Source organism: Oryctolagus cuniculus, chromosome 12, assembly GCF_051225735.1.
Source record: "Oryctolagus cuniculus isolate XC-2025 breed Fujian yellow rabbit chromosome 12, ASM5122573v1, whole genome shotgun sequence".
Lineage (NCBI taxonomy): Eukaryota > Metazoa > Chordata > Mammalia > Lagomorpha > Leporidae > Oryctolagus > Oryctolagus cuniculus.
The window spans coordinates 7,928,165-7,940,392 of NC_142878.1; positions in this window are offsets into that span (position 1 = coordinate 7,928,165).

Here is a 12,228-nt window from a genome sequence, read left to right on the forward strand (position 1 = left end):
GATAGCGAGGACTTCAAGACCTAGCTTTCATCAACAGATCACTCAGACAGAAAACCAACAGATACATCAGAACTGAAATATGCCATTGAGCAACAGACATTTACAGGACATTTCACACAACAGCTGGAGAATACACATTCTCATCAGCCCATGGACCATTCTCTAGGATAGAACAGATATTACACACTAATCAAGTGGTGTAAAATTACACACTAATCGAGTCTCAGTAAATTTAAAAAGATGGAAATCATACCATGTGTCCTCTCAGAGCACATAGGAATAAAGTTAGAAATCAGCAACACAGGCCAGCGCCGCAGCTCACTAGGCTAATCTTCCACCTTGCGGCGCCGGCACACCGGGTTCTAGTCCCGGTTGGGGCACCGGATTCTGTCCCGGTGGCCCCTCTTCCAGTCCAGCTCTCTGCTGTGGCCCGGGAGTGCAGTGGAGGATGGCCCAGGTGCTTGGGCCCTGCACCCCATGGGAGACCAGGAGAAGCACCTGGATCCTGGCTCCTGCCATCGGATCAGCGCGGTGCACCAGCCGCAGCGCACCGGCCGCGGCGGCCATTGGAGGGTGAACCAACGGCAAAGGAAGACCTTTCTCTCTGTCTCTCTCTCTCACTGTCCACTCTGCCTGTCAAAAAAAAAAAAAAGAAAGAAAGAAATCAGCAACACAAAGAACAATGGAAATTTATAAATACATGGAAATTAAACAGCATGTTACTGAAGGACCAATGGATCATTGAATATATAGAAAAGGAAACAAAATTTCTAGAAACAAATTAACATGAAAACACAATATATTAAAACCTGTGGGAGACAGCAGATGAAGTGTTAAGAGGGAAAGTCAATAAATGCTTAAACTTTTAAAAATTCTCAATCTAGTGATGTCTCTCAAGGATGTATAAAAACACAAGCTAAACCCCAAATCAACAGAAGGCAAGAAATAATAAGACTTAAAATAAATGAAATTGAAAGAAATTTCAAAAAAAATCTAATAAAACAGAAAGCTTGTTCTTTTGAGAAGATAAATAAAATAGATAAACCATTAGCCAGACTAACATGGAAAAAAGGAGAAAAACTCAAATAAAATTAGAGATGAAAAAGGAGAAATTAAAACCGAAAGCACAGAAATACAAAGGGTCATAAGAAACCACTATGAACATCAACATGCAAACACATTGGAAAATCTCGAAGAAACAGACAAATTCCTGGTTACATATGAGCTACCAAGATTAAATAAAGAAGATAAAATCTAGACAGACCCATAACAACCACCAAGACTGAAGCAGTGACTAAGTCTCCCATCAAAGAAAGTCCAGGAACTTATGGCTTTACTAGTGAATTACACAAAGCATTTAAAGAGGAACTAACTCCAATCCTTTTCAAATTATTCCAAAAAAACTGAGAAAGATGGAACTCTGCCAAACTCATTTTCCAAATCAGCATCGCTCCAATCCCAAAAGCAAACAAAGACACGCGACAAAAAGAAAGCTACAGATCAATATCTTTGATGAGCATAGATGCAAAAATTTTGAACAAAATCTTAGCAATTGAAATCCAGGACTACATTATAGAGGTCATACGTCACAATCCAGTGGCATTTATTTTGTAGAGGCAAAGGTGTTTCGACATTTCAAAATCGCTAAACATCATAAATCGCATTGACAGAATGAAGGGAAGAATCATGACGACCATCTTAATAGATGCAGAGAAAGAATGTGATAAAATTTAGTATCCCTTCATAATAAAACCCCCAACCAGTTAGGTGTAGAAGGAGTGTATCTCAGAATCACTAAGGTTATATATGACACACCCATAGCCAGTATCACACTGAACAGGGAAAACATTAAAAGCATGTCCCCTCAGATCTGGAACAAAACCAGGATGTCCACTTTCACCACTCTTACTTAGTGTAGTATAGGAAGAACTAGCAAGAGCAGTCAGAAGGGGCCAGCATTGTGGATGACATCCACCTGTGATGCTGGCATCCCCTGTGGGCACTGGTTCTTGTCCTAGCATCTCCACTTCCAATCCAGCTCCCTCCCAATGACCTGGGAAAAGCAGCAGAAGATAGTCCAAGTGTTCAGGCTCCTGCCACCCACACGGGAGACCTGGTTGGAGCTCCTGACTCCTGAGTTCAGCCTGGCCTATCCCTGGCCATTGCAAACACCTAGAGAATGAATGTGTGGATGAAAGTACTCTCCCTCCCCCTCTCCCTCTCTCTCTCTCTCTTTCTCTCTCTGTAACTCTGAGTTTCAAAAAATAAAATAAAAAAAAACTTAAAAAAAAAGCAATTAGGAAAGAAAAATAAATTAAGGGCACCAAAATTGTAAAGGAGGAAGTCAAAATACCCATGTTTGTGGATGACAGGATCTTGTTGTAGACAAACCACATATTCCACCAAAGAGCTGTCAGAAATGATAAACAAATTTTGTAAAGTCACAGGATACCAAATCAACATACCAAATAAAAATGATGTAGCATTTTTATATATCAACAATAATCTCTCTGAAAAAGAAATCATGATAGAAATTATTTTTACAATAGCTGCTGAAAATCAAACATTTAGGAATAAATTTAACCAAAGAAGTGAAAGATCTGTACAATGAAAATTATAAAACATTTATGAAAAAATTATCAAGGAACTAAAAAATCAAGATATTATTTGTTCATGGATTGGAAGAGTTAATATCACTAAAATGACTGTATTCCCAAAACAATCCTTCAAGTCAATACAATCCCTATAAAAATACCAATGATGTCCTTTACAGAATTTTTTAAAGGATCACACACATATACACATACACACACACACACACAAAGAATAGCCAAAGTGATACCAAGCAGAAAAAATCAAGCTAAAAGCATCACAATACCTGATTTCAAAGCATGCAACAAAGCTATCATAATTAAAACAGTATGGTACTTGCATAAAAACCAGCATGTCTATCGATGGAAAAGAAATTAACCCCCATACACATAGCCAACTGATTTTTTACATGATTGCCAGGAACATAAATTGGAGAAAGTCTGTTTAAGAAACAAGCTGGCAAAACCAGACATACATACTTAAAAGAATGAAATTAGGCCCCTATCTCTCACCATATACAAAAATCAACTCAAAATGGATGAAAGACCAAAATGTAATACCAGGAACTCTGAAATTGCTAAAAGAAAACATGAGAGAAACACTTCAGGACATTGGAGTAAGTGACGACTTCTTAGATGAGACCCCAAAACACAGACAACAAAAGCAAAACTGGACAAATGGGATTATGTCAGCTCCTTCTACACAGCAAAGGAAATGACCAGAAGAGTGGAGACAGCCAACAGAATAAGACAAAATATTTGCAAGTTACTTAACCAATAAAGAATTTATTCCAGCATATATCAGCAACTTAAAAAACTTAACAAAAACCCAACAAATGCAATTAAAGAATGGGTGAAGGATCTGAATAGACAATTCTCAAAAGAGGAAATAAAAGTGGCCAAAATATATGAAAAAAAATGCTAAGTATCACTAGCTTCCAGGGGAATGCAAATCAAACCACAGTGAGACATCTCACTCCTGACAGGACCGCTGTTATCAAAAAGACAGAGGAATAAATGCTGGTTAGGATGTGGAGAAAGCAGAATTCTTGCATGTGGTTGGTGGGAATATAAATTAGTGCAGTCAATGTGGAAAACAGTATGGATTTTTTAAAAGATTTATTTGTTTGAAATGCAGAGTTAGATACAGAGAATGAGACACACACAAAGGTTTTCTGTCCATTGGTTCACTCCACAGTTGGCCACAACAGCCAGGGTTAGGCTTGGCCAAAGCCAGGAGACAGGTGCTTCTTCCGGGTCTCCCACATGTTTGGCAGGGACTCAAAGTCTTGGTCATCCTCCACTGCTTTCCCAGGCACATTAGCAGGGTGCTGGATCAGAAGTGGAACAGTCAGGAATGGAACCAACACCCATACAGGATGCCATTACTGCAGGTGGCAGCTTAACCCACTGTGCCACGGTGCCAGCGTCTGTATGTATATTTCTTTAAAAAAATCTACAAATGGACTTTCCATATGATTCAGCAATTCTATTACTGGGTATATACCCAAAACACATGAACTCATTGTATCAAAAAGATACTTGCATGACTCTGTTTATAGCAATGCTATTCACAATAGCCAAAATATGGAATTCACTAAAGTGTCTGTCATTAGATGAATGTATAAAGAAAATATGGTGTGTACATAGAGAATGGAATACTACTCACCTATAAAAAGAATAAAATTCCTGTCATTTGCAGCAAAACGGATGGACTGGAGAATATTATGTTTGGTGAGATAAGACAGAAACAGAAAAGACAAGCAACCACAAGTTCTCCTAAATGTTGGACCTAAATTTTTTTTAAAATCCTGAATCTAAACAAAGAATATTGATTACTAGAGGCTGGGAGGGGTGCCAGGGTCAAAAAGAGTTTGGATTAAAAAAAAAAAAAACAGGGGAAGCTGAGTGGGAGCCCGTATTGTGACACAGACACCATCAGGGAATGTGGCAAGTGGAGATGAGGTGGGGGGGATATGGGAACTCTGTATTAGTACCTCACAATTCTCGGTTTGTAAATTTAAAACTTCGCTGAAATAAACTGTTTTTGAAAAAAAATACCACTGCATGGTGGTATGCAGATGGTCATTTTTCCACATCTGATCTAATGACTAAATGATAGAAAGTCTGGAAGACTAAATGATACAAAGTCTGGAATCAGCTTTTTGTTACTACAAACAAACACTTAAGAGAAGCTTCTTAGTAAGGGAGATCTTTTTGGCTTACAATCTTAGAGGTTCACAGTCCAAGAAGGAATCGTCTGGCATCTGGGGAGAGTGATGGGGTTGGAACTCACATGGAAGGAGTTTGACAACACAAGCCATGGAGCAGAGGGAGAGGGAGGATTTGGTGTCTTCATAGCGTCACTCTGATTTGATCACTGGATTCCACACTAGCAACCTACTGCAATCTAATCACTTCCCAGTGGCCCACCTTCACAGCGTAATTGAAGCCAACTTCCATCCTTAATCCAGTAGCCATTAACATTAGTCATTAAACATTAAGACTTTGGGGACAAGCCACCAACACATGGGTCTTTGGGGGACACTCAAGCATGACGTAAACCAAAATAATAATTATTCTTTATAATAACAACACAATATAGTGTTTACTTTGCATACATGAACTCACTTTTTCCTATCAGGAGGGTTTCCATTTTTTTTTATTTTGTTTTTTAATGTTAGAAGCAAAACTCCAATGGCCTGAAGGTATTGGAAATGAAAGCTTTTGTGAATTTTTTTTTTTTTTAGTTTGATGGGGACGTAGAGAATGAGAGAGAGAGAGAGAGAGAGAGAGAAAGAAACTCCCATCCACTGGTTCATTCCCCAATGCACACAGCTGCTGGGCCAGGGCTAAACTCAAACCAGGTCTCCCACATGGGTAGCAGGAACCCAATTATTTGGACCATCACCACTTCCTCCCAGGGTCTGCACTAGCAGGAAGCTGGAGTCAAGAGCTAGAGGCAGATGTCAAACCCAGGCACTCTGGTGTGGGATGAGGAGTCTTAATGGCACCTTAACCACTAAACCACTACTGAGCCTCCCCCACACCACAGTTTATTTTATTACCTGTCATTGCCAATATGTGGACTTGTGTGAACTTATTTCTTGATTCGATTCAATGAAGTGTAAAGGTTTTATGGTCTAGAGTTAGATTACTTAAAAACATGGCACACATGACTGCACACACAATGCACCCAGTCAGGTGTAGACCCCCCGCCCCCAACACACACTCAGACGCGCTTGTTCTCGGATGAAGACTTTAGCCTGTGGGCCAGACAACTCATTAAAAATTGCATTGCTTATAGACCTAGGACTCAACAGAGGGCACACGATCGACATCAATTCATCCTACTTCTAGAAGCACACAAATAAAAAAAAAATAAGGAAGTCTTGTTTTTAGTAGCAGACACATTGTTGAGCAGTGAACAGATAAAGGATAAGGGGGTGCTTAAGAGAGCAGTTCCATATTTCATAGACACTTTTCATCACTGCGGTACAGGACGCCAAAGGCGACTCTAATAAGAAGTCATAGTGGCCCAGGGCACAGGCAGGATGGGTCTAGAGAACATGGGGATGCATATGAAGAGGCTTCACAAAGTTCATGGGAAAATGGTGTGAAAAAAATTATGCAAGGTCTGGCACTTGACCTAGTGGCTCAGGCACCATTTAGGAAACCCATGGTCCATATCAGAGAGCCTGGGTTCAAGTCCCAGCGCTGCTCCTGACTCCAGCTCCCTGCCAATGCACCTCCTGGAAAGCAGCAAGGACCTGGATCCCCGCCATCCACGTGGGAGGCCTGGACTGAATTCTAGCGTCTGGTTTCAGCATGGCACAGTGGGCATTTGAGTGAAACTGTGGATGGGATCTCTGTTTCTCCATCTGTGTATTTCGCCTCTCAAATAGAAAAAAAAAATGCAGATTTTCCAAGAACTTGTTAAAGCTCCTTTAATATATGGAACTACAGTGAGTACTCAGTCTCTGGGGACTTTACTACAGACTTATTTCAATAGTTTTAAGAGAGATGAGGTTATGGAAAAACATCTTAGCATCCTAAACGCTTCCGTAATTTTTACATCCTGCCTAAATTAAAACCATCAGAGAAGTATGTGGAAGCGCATGTATGTGCACTTGGGAGGAGGGTGATATTAAACCAAAACCTCTGGTTTCTTTTATTCTTCTTAGAAGAGGATAAAGCCAAAGATTCTGGGTAATCCTCTTAAGAGGACCTATATCTACAGAGCTGATTTAAAAGCAAATCTCTATGTGTGTGATTTCATCCCCAACTCAGCCATCTGCCCTCTTACATAAGTGCAGCTGCTGGGGCCAGAGAGATGACAGCAGTAAATACCTGCTTTTCTCTTCTTGACGTAACAAGAGACCCAGCCATGATGTCAAAAGATAACTTGCCTCCAGCGTGTGTGGCTGCAAACAGCAGCAACCTACCCTCTGAGAGGGGTGCATGTGTTAAGAAAATTAATCTCATTGCCCCTGAAGTCTTTTGGAAACAACATGTTGAGAATTGTCTGCCCAAGAATAGAAGGAAAGTAATTTTTCTACAATGGGAAGATGTTTTATTTTTTAAAAAAAAGATTTATTTATTTGAAAGGCAGAGTTACAGAGAGGCAGAACAGAGAGAGACAGAGGTCTTCTCTCTGCTGGGTCACTCCCCAGATGGCCGAAACGGCTGAAGCTGTGCTGATCTGAACAAAGCCAGGAGCCGGTAGCCTCCTCCAGGTCTCCTACATGGGTGCAGGGGCCCAAGAACTTGGGCCATCTTCTACTGCTTTCTCAGGCCATAGCAGAGAGCTGGATCAGAAGTGGTGCAGCAGGTCTGGAACCAGCGCCCCTATGGGATGCCAGCATCATAGGCAGTGGCTTTATCCACTATGTCACAGCACCGGCCCCCGGAAGATGTTTTAAACAGTGTGTATATGACTAGATCTCAAAATTTTTTTCACCAAAATAAACATATTCTGTAACTTATTAACTTATTTGGGGCAAGATTTTGTAGCAGAACAGGTTAATCCAACACCTGCAAGACTGGCATTCCATATGAGCACCGGTCCATCTCTGATCCAGCTCCTCACTAGTGTGCCTGGGAAGGCTGTGGAAGATGGCCCAGGTACTTGAATCTGGCCTCGGCTTGACCCAGCCCAGCCATTTTGGCTATTTGGGGAATGAACCAATGTATGGAAGATCTCTCTTTCCCTCTCTGTAACCCTGCCTTTCAAATAAAAAACAAATACATCTTTAAAAAATAGAAAAGCAAAAAAAAAATTAATTAAAATTAATTACTGTTTTGTGAGAGTCAGAGAGACAAAGAGAAAGCAGGAACAGAGAAAACAGTGAGAAAGACTACCCATCTGCTGGTTCACTCTCCATGTGCACAGGATCTGAGAACCCAATCCTGGTCCCCAACATGAGTAGCAGGGATCCACCCACTAGAGCCATCACTTGCTGCCCCCCAAGGTACCCCTTAGCAGGAAGCTAGACTCTGGAGTGGAGCCAGGATTCAAACAGGAAAAGGGGAGTCTTCAGTGCTGCCCCAAATGCCTACCCCAAGCTTATTCCATTTTCCATGAACTTTTTGAAGTGCCCTGGTATGGTCAGAGAGCAGGGAGATTTCAGATGGCCTCAGACTCGCTCCTGAATAGAACACCAAAGCCTCACAGGGCAGACCTGGGCTGAGGCAGCCAGGCAGCCTTCGGTGAACCATCTCTCTCCAGCCTCTGTCAGCCCACATTACCCGTCTTTGCACCTTCAGCCTTGGCCTGACTGGCTCCGAGAGAACTGGTGCCTCCTTAGGCTCCCCAGCAGCAGCTGGTGGTGAGAGCCGAAGTGTACCTTATGGCCCTAGGTCTGGTCTGAACCTGGGCTCATAGCCCCATGTCTCATTCAGCCCTTGCCTTTTGCAGGCTGTGTCGGGGGAAACCCTTCCCAGATAGCTGGTGCTCACCTGAGACCCAAAACCTCAGCTCCAATACCAGGGACTCCAGGTAGCAGAAGGTACAAGAAAGTCCTTAAACCAAGGAATGGGGGGCCGCTGCTGTGGCGTAGCGGGTAAAGCCACCACCTGCAGTGCCGGAATCCCATATGGGCGCTGGTTTGAGTCCTGGCTGCTCCACTTCCAATCCAGCAAAGCAGTGGAAGATGGCCGAAGTCCTTAGGCCCTGAACCCATGTGGGAGACCCAGAAGAAGCTCCTGGCTCCTGCCTCCTGGCTTCGGATCGGCCCAGCTCCAGCCGTTGCGGCCATCTGGGGAGTGAACCAGCTGATGGAGGACCTCTCTCTCTCTCTTCCTGCCTCGACCTCTCTCTCTGTGTAACTCTATAAATAAATAAATAAATCTTTAAAAAAAGACAAGGAATAAACTAGAAAGAGCTGGCCTCAGCACAAAGGAAGCTGCTCGTATCAGACAAGGACATCAAGAGAAAATGGTCTTTTCTGGTGTGTTTGTGAATGTGCATGTGATCTTTGCACCTGATTTGTATGAAGGAAGTTTATACCTTAAGACCCAAACAGTCTCAAAGCTGGAGGTTCTCTTCTTACCTAGCCCTTCCTGACCATTCCCTGCCCTTGCCTGAGAGACCAATTTGTCCTGGTTTGCTCAGAACTTCCTTGGTTTTACTACTGAAAGCCCCATGTCCCAGGACAAACCAGCACAGTTGGTGACTCCACCCCTCAGAGGCACTCCAGCTCCCCACACCCACAGGCATTGACTGGTCTTTCATGGAGTCATCCGCACCTGCTCTGAGTCTCCAACACCAAATGCCTCCTGCCCTCACCCCACAGCGGCCAAGGGGAGAATGTTCTTAGAAATGAGCCAGGACCCACGGATGGGAGTGGACGGTGACCCCCATAAAGGGCACCTTCCAGCTGCTTCAGTGTCCACCTCCTCCCTTCTAGGCCCTCTGCCTCCCCTGCCAGTCATGTGGGTCCATCTTCCTAGGGCCAGCTCATGGGGGCGCCCAGGGGCCAGGCCTGGCTCTGAAGACTGGTCACATTTGTGCACAGCGATTCCTCCCAGGATTTGAGCTCTGCACACAAATGTATGCGGTCAGAGGCTGGGGACGTGATTTCTCAAGCTGTCTTCTGCTTGTGTCCTCTTTCTCTCTCTCTCTGACTTATTTGGAAATGAGGAATCCGGAGCTGTTTTCCCTCTTTGGCCTATAAAGAAATGAGGACTGATTTCCCAAGAATTGCTGGGTCCCCTTCCTTCCTCTTGCAGCTTTTTCTTTTTTCTTAAGAAATAAAAATATTTTTATTTGTTAAAAGCAGAGTAATGCTCGCAGAGAGAGAGAGAGAGAGACAGAGACAGAGATGGAGGTGCACCAGGCCGAAACCAGGAACTCCATTCAGGTCTCTTAGGTGGGTGGCAGGGGCCCCAGTACTTGGGTCACCTTTTGCTGCGTTCCCAGGTGCATTAGCAGGGAGTTAGATCAGAAGCAGAATACCTGGAACTCAATTCGGTACTCCAATATGCGATGCCAGTGTCACAAATGCCAGCTTAGCCTGCTGCACCACAGTGCCTCCTGCCCTCACCCCACAGCGGCCAAGGGGAGAATGTTCTTAGAAATGGGCCAGGACCCACGGATGGGAGTGGACGGTGACCCCCATAAAGGGCACCTCTTGCAACTTTTTCGACAGTGACCTATGTCTAGTGAGGCTGGGGCTTTTCCCTTTAATACACACCATGCCAGTTAGGGTCAGGACCAGGTGGTGCATTCCTATGTATGGCTGCAAAGCAGGGAGGAGCTGTGCTCAACGCGTCCAGAGCTCCTCTCTTGACAATGTCCCCAGGGACTTCTTAGCTCCACTCTGGTGAAAAGTCTTTATCCCTTGAAGTAGGAACATTCAAAAACACTCAAAGGTCATTCAGAAAAAACCTGGAGAGTAAAGCTGATGCCAGCTGGAAGTGGCACTGATAAAACTAGGCAAAGCCAAGGAGGACACAGGTGAGGTGAGGGAGAGCCGAGAGCAATGTGTCCTGGTGTCCTTGCCGGCTGGCTCCACGGCAGCCCTTCCAACAGCCTACTCACATGGCAGGCATCTTTCCGGCACCACCAACCTATGAGGTAGCCCAATTCCAAAGCTGCAGACCGAGTCTTACAGAAAAGGACATTTAAATGAAAAAAAAAATGACATCAGCATTTTCTCTTAAAAACAAGGCACTTATGGGACCCAAGCAATCATTTTGGTGGTGGAGTTGGGGCAGGGACTCTAAATAGTAAAGGAATCCTTCTAACCCTTCCCCACACAATCAACCCAAATCCGGGTTTCTGCAGACTTTTGGGGAACTGGAGGTGATGCTACCAGATGGTGGGAACTGACTTACTCATAGGGCCTTCCAGAAAGCTCTTGGAAGAATGGGAAGGACTTGGCAAGATACTAAGATTTTGCAAGAGCAAGTTAGGGTAGGAACCAGGTTGGTGGTGTCTGGGAGCACCCAGGGAGGATGAGGTATGAGTAAGCTGCCGCATGTCACAAGTTTTGAAGACTGTAACTCAGAGATTGTGCCACACTCGTCTACCCTCATTGCCCTCTGTCCTTAGGATGAGTCTGCAGCCGCTGGGAAGCCCACCACTGCTTTTCCAGGCATCTGCATGCATCGCCCAGCTCTGGCTCCGATCAGAGTCAGGCTGAGACCCCTTCCCTTGCACCCCGATGACCACAGAAGAGGCCCAGCGTCCAGTCTTCAGGAGAGGCCACCTGCCTCGGATAGCCAATGGTCTTGGGAGTGAGAAACAAGGGAAGATGCACACCAGACCACCCCATTTCCATCTGAAACAGCCAGAGCCTGCAGACAGGGGTCAGAGGATTGATGTGTTGCTGGGGAGGGAGCACATTTTAGCTGGGGGTCATTGCCTGGTGAAGGCAGGTCCTGGGGAAGTTGCAAGGGGGTCCCCCTCCCCGGGACCCTGAGGGCAAGCCTGGGTCCCATGCCCACATGTGTCAATGGGGAGGAACTAGGCATTGCTATGCCCCTGGGCTTGCTTTGAACTTCACCTTCCTTCTCACTTCCTGTTCTGTAGCCATCTGGGCTTGGCCAAGAAGCATTCAGGCTCTGCACAGACAGAACTGTGCAAGGAACATAGCAGTTGCAATGAATCTGGCTGGTAGAGCTTCTTCTTGCCTCCTTTTCATCTACCTGGTTGCAGCTGGTGTGGAGAGGGGGCAGACTTGCTCGCTCTCTCTCAACTGAGCTTTTCCTTTTAAAAGCCTGTCTGTGTGCTGAGTACAGAGACTCTGAAAACCAGGGAATTTTTATATTTATTACAGGGAGAGGAAGGCATTCATTCTGCATGTTTCCATTAACACAGCCTGGCAATTAATGCTCTTGGTTCAAAAGCCTTCAAACATTTGTACATCCATTTGCACGTTTAAATGGCTCTTCAGAACAGTCAAGCAGGTGGTTAACTATATGTATATTAAATTCATAGAGAAACTGGTAATTTTCAATTATAATTGTCAGTTCACAGTTTACATGATAAGAATTTTTTGAATAGACCCATTAGCTGATTTAGTTAGCCGGGGTTTTTATAAATCATGGTTTATTTGCTTATTCTACTTATAAAAGAGGAATTTTCAGTACTCTCACATGAATCAATAAATATTTACTTTGGTCTTTATTCTGC